Genomic DNA, 5226 nt, shown 5'->3' on the forward strand with positions numbered 1-5226 from the left:
AAACACAGGCGGACTCATTCTGAATCTCTAGTAATTAATTATCATCAGTTGTCTCATTGACAGCTGGGGGCCACATTTAGCCAACCAGCTGCCCTGCATTGTACAATGCTATATTTGTTCTAAGCCCCTTGGGTGATTCTTGCTGTATGTAAAATAGCAGCAGTTGTAGTACCATTTGCTTCTGCATAGATGCTTTATGACTTGTGTGTCAAGACTATGGCAACCCTTCAGGACCAATGAATGCCTGGTAAATACCGTGAGATGACTCCTTGGCCATGAGCAGGGAGAACAGGAAATTATTAAACCACAATTGGAAGTAAAATAGAACATCCAATAAAATGGCATTAAAGTGTGAAGTTAGTTCAAGTTTTATTTAATTATTTTGCTTATTAGGGATTTTCTGTAGAGATTTTAAGTGAAAGTTCAAACCCTCAACAAGGACCCCTGCGAATGTTTGTGCCCAGCTATAGAAAATAGTCTGGGGCAATACTTGTCTTAGGCTGTGACAAACATAATTAACAGAGCCTAGCTGGTTACTATATCTTATTGATCTATGAGTTAACAGATGATATTCTGTCTGCAGTATCCGGTGCCCCTATCTGTTTCTTTATATATCCGCAACATACTCTTTTGTAATATATCAGAATGAATCTGAGCCTTGGAAGGAACACAGTGGAGTAAGAAAATCCTGAATTTGGTATGTTACTCAAACAAAAATTCTCAGACTTAAGATGCCAAAGGCTAATAGATTCATAATCTTAAAGAAAGTTCAGAAAACTGGATGCTGTTTTTGTCCTGAATTTCCTTTTGGTGTTTTTAACATGAACCTCTGAAATGATTTTGAATACTTTACATGTTTAGCAGAGACTGTTTTTCTATTCCTGGAATGCCCTTCAGATAAACTTCTTATTTATCTCTTTGTCTGGCTCCTATCTTCCTGGGAGTTTTCCCATATGAATTTAATATTAATTCAAATGAATGTAGGACTGGAGGTGGGAATTAGTCTCAATTCTGAATAGGGGTCAGTTCTGAGTTCATACCAGCTCTATCATGTCCACATGTTTTTTACTTGATCAGATTTATCAGAGGCCAGATTTAGTAGTGTTTGTTCTGGGGACTGACTAGTTACTGCTAGTCTCTTTTTTGAAATGATTGCTATCATGGACGTCAATTTATTAAAGCTTAATTCATGACAACTTTGTAGTTAACACCTAAACATTTTTTTTGAAATCCAATAACAATAGTGTGCATAAGGACCTGTAATTATGATATATTTTTGTGTATATGTATGTGTACATGTGTATATATTTACTAATAGTGTAACTATAAACTTGGTTTCAAGCTGTGTCTATAAACTTAGATTCACATTGTTGAAGACTTGTTTGAACTATTAGTCTCTTAGGATTTTAATTGGAAAAAGATATCATCATACTAAGGCAGTCCTAGTAGTCACTGCAATTTTGCTCACCTTTTAGAATTTCTTTTCCTAGTTTCAGTTTGACATTCCTCTGACATGAATTTGAAAAGTATATCTTAGCTTTGTAAAATTCAGATCAACATCTGTTCACCACTATAAAAGTTTATAGTTATGTGGAAATTTAAAATGTAAATCAGATATTTTCTGTTACAACTTTCAATTAAAAAGAAATGGCTAGATTTTAAGTGAATCTATGTTAGCAGAAGGATTCTCAAATAAATACCTTTTTACGGTAGAATCTAAGTTCATGATAGCCAATGTCATTTTTCTCTTTTGGTGTCCTTTTGTGTTTTTGACATGCAATGGGAAACAGCCTTCTCCAAAATACTGCTAGTAGAAAAAATTAAAACTTGGTAATACAGGGTAATCTACTATCTTAGTCTACATTTTCTTAGGGATGATAGTGTTCCTGAGGAAAGTTGAAGGCTAGCTCTTCCACTTTCAAACTTGCTTCAAATTTCTCCATCAAAAAAGAGAGGTTTCTCTGACCTAGAATGAGGTAAACTTCAATAGTGGGGACAATGTTAGTGAAAAGGCCTTACACACTGTTAAGTGATTTACAAAACTACCTGGCAAATAATAGAAACTCAATAATGGCTTTGCAATGAATGAAGTTACAGAAGGAAAACTGCACAACAAAAGCGGAGAAAAATGTCAGACCCTTGCTATGAAAGAGAGGCTTTTTATCCAATGGCATTGTAAGTTATTTACTCTTTTATTCCTCTTAACAAATGAAATGTATTAGGAAAATTAGTGTTCAGACAATATGTTAAACTTAAGGAAATCAGAACTTTGTGAGTAATTCATCAGCATCTCAAATGCTTGAAAGTTTGGAATTTAGAAATAGGAGAGTGCTGAAATTTATGGCATCTAAAGTTGAATGTCTATAGTAAGTAAAAAATAATGTCATGGAGTCTGTCATTTTCAGTTTTCACAATTCAACTTATCTACAAATCTCTTCTGTTTTCATTGTAAATAGTAAACCTAGCTATCACTGTGAAGTCGGCTAATAGGTAAAAATGCTCATTTATCACATTTTGACTCTTTGACTCCAATCAGTAAGATAAATGAACGGACTTTGGTGTCACAGAGACCTAGCTTTGCAATTACTCACAGCTCTGAAAGTGTTTCTTCATCTGAAAATGGTCATAATGATACTTAGCTTTTAGAGTTGGTAAGTATTAAGATATGTGATACGTGAAAGGTGTTTCAGTCCGATGTCTAAATGCACAAGAAATGGTGGCTATTATCAAAACAACTTTCAGTGGTCCTGTCTGGTTAGGGTGACCATGTAATTTATCATCCAAGACAGGGAGCTTTTGAGAATAAAAGCAGAAGCTATTCGTAATTACACTAGAACACGAGGCGTAAACCAGGACTGTGGGCAAACTGAGGACCGTAGTCATCCTATTACTGACATATCCATCCTAAAGTAAGGTAGGCTTGCTAGACATGAAAGAGAAACAATACATAAACCTCTAGTTTAAATGTGACAAACATTGCAATTTGATATTTTTTCTCCCCTTTTAATTTATTTGTGTTATTGCATGAATTGTAAGATAATAATTAAGAAATGAGAACTGTTTTGGTGATTTGGAATAGAGAGTCTCTGTTGTAGGACAGAACTGCCTTAGACACACACACAAACAAACAAAAACCTTAAAGGTGAACTGATCTCATTTTACATACAAAGAAACCAAGTTGAGAGAGGATAAATAATGAAATCCACAAAATTAGCAGGAGGGAAACTACAAGTACAGTCTTGAGTTTGCCCACTGTCTACTATCAATCTCATTATAAAAATGGAGTGCCGCCTTTCCACGCTATCTGTAGGGGGTGTCCATACAGCGTTGTTCTGGATTCCCGTCGTAACTTAAAGGGAAACTTTCACAATGTCCGGAACCCTTGATGTCCTGCAAATGAAGGAGGAGGAGGTCCTTAAGTTCCTTGCAGCAGGAACCCACTTAGGTGGCACCAATCTTGACTTCCAGATGGAACAGTACATCTATAAAAGGAAAAGTGATGGCATCTATATCATAAATCTGAAGAGGACCTGGGAGAAGCTTCTGCTGGCAGCTCGTGCTATTGTTGCCATTGAAAACCCTGCTGATGTCAGTGTTATATCCTCCAGGAATACTGGCCAGAGGGCTGTGCTGAAGTTTGCTGCTGCCACTGGAGCCACTCCAATTGCTGGCCGCTTCACTCCTGGAACCTTCACTAACCAGATCCAGGCAGCCTTCCGGGAGCCACGGCTTCTTGTGGTTACTGACCCCAGGGCTCACCACCAGCCTCTCATGGAGGCATCTTATGTTAACCTACCTACCATCGCGCTGTGTAACACAGATTCTCCTCTGTGCTATGTGGACATTGCCATCCCATGCAACAACAAGGGAGCTCACTCAGTGGGTTTGATGTGGTGGATGCTGGCTCGGGAAGGTCTGCGCATGCGTGGCACCATTTCCCGTGAACACCCATGGGAGGCCATGCCTGATCTCTACTTCTACAGAGATACTGAAGAGATTTAAAAAGAAGAGCAGGCTGCTGCTGAAAAGGCAGTGACCGAGAAGGAATTTCAGGGTGAATGGACTGCTCCAGCTCCTGAGTTCACTGGTAGTCAGCCTGAGGTTGCAGACTGGTCTGAAGGTGTACAGGTGCCCTCTGTGCCTATTCAGCAGTTCCCTACTGAAGACTGGAGCGCTCAGCCTGCCACGGAAGGCTGGTCTGCAGCTCCCACTGCTCAGGCCACTGAATGGGTAGGAGCAACCACTGACTGGTCTTAAGCTGTTCTTGCACAGGCTCTTAAGCAACATGGAAAAATGGTCGATGGAAAATAAACACCAGTTTCTAAAAAAAAAAAAAAAAATGGAGTGCCTGTCCCCTCCCATCTAAATATCCCTTATAATAGACCTTTGAATGAGCTCTGTCCATATTAACCAGAAACAATCTATACTTATCAGTACTGCGTTCCACCCCCAAACATTTAAAATAATTCAAAGCATGCCTAAATGTATGAGAGGTTGGTGATTTTCACCATAAAATATATTTATTTTTGGTCCTGATGAATTTATATTTACAATAAGACTGATATTTAATTGTTTTAAATGAAAGGTGTTAATTTAGATCAGAGACAAGAATGAAAAGAAGAAGGGTGTCACAAATTAAGATTTGGAGCACTTTGATGAGGATCTTAGATTATTTGAAGGTGTGAGGCTTGATAACCCAAAGAGATGAAAGTAAACAATGGAATTGGAAGAGCATAACATATTTCAGAGTAATAAGAGCTGACATTTATTGATTACTAGGTATATGGCAAGTAGCATAATGTTTCATATGCATTATTTAATTTTTGAGGTTGTCATATAATACAGATAATATCATTATTCCAACTTTAAAGATAAGGAAACATTAAAAAAATAACAAAATGTTAAATATCCTTAAATGTGATTATGTAAACCATTATTTTATATAGTTTACCTTGTTCACATATACCTCAACCTGTACGAAACAACAATAGTGCAACATTTAAGATGACTTGCAAAGATAGATAAAATACAGCATAATAAAATACATTAAAAAAAGACAGTGAGGCAAAATGACCATATGTTAGGAAAATAGGAGGAGCCAGAGACAGAAGGGTATACAAAACAAGCAATAAAATAAGCACATTTGCTAAAAATTGGCCACATTAAATCCAACATGAATGAAGAAATAGTAAATTACAAGACTCATGAGGTCCATAAAATAAAAGT

The 5226-nt window shown here is 37.1% G+C and overlaps 1 pseudogene; it reads left to right on the top strand.

The window, feature by feature from the left end:
- Nucleotides 1–3316: 3316 nt before the first annotated feature.
- LOC129493218 (small ribosomal subunit protein uS2-like) lies at nucleotides 3317–4313 on the top strand (annotated as a pseudogene).
- The last annotated feature ends 913 nt before the right edge of the window (nucleotides 4314–5226 follow it).

This window comes from Symphalangus syndactylus, chromosome 11 (genome assembly GCF_028878055.3).
Source record: "Symphalangus syndactylus isolate Jambi chromosome 11, NHGRI_mSymSyn1-v2.1_pri, whole genome shotgun sequence".
Taxonomy (NCBI): Eukaryota; Metazoa; Chordata; class Mammalia; order Primates; family Hylobatidae; genus Symphalangus; species Symphalangus syndactylus.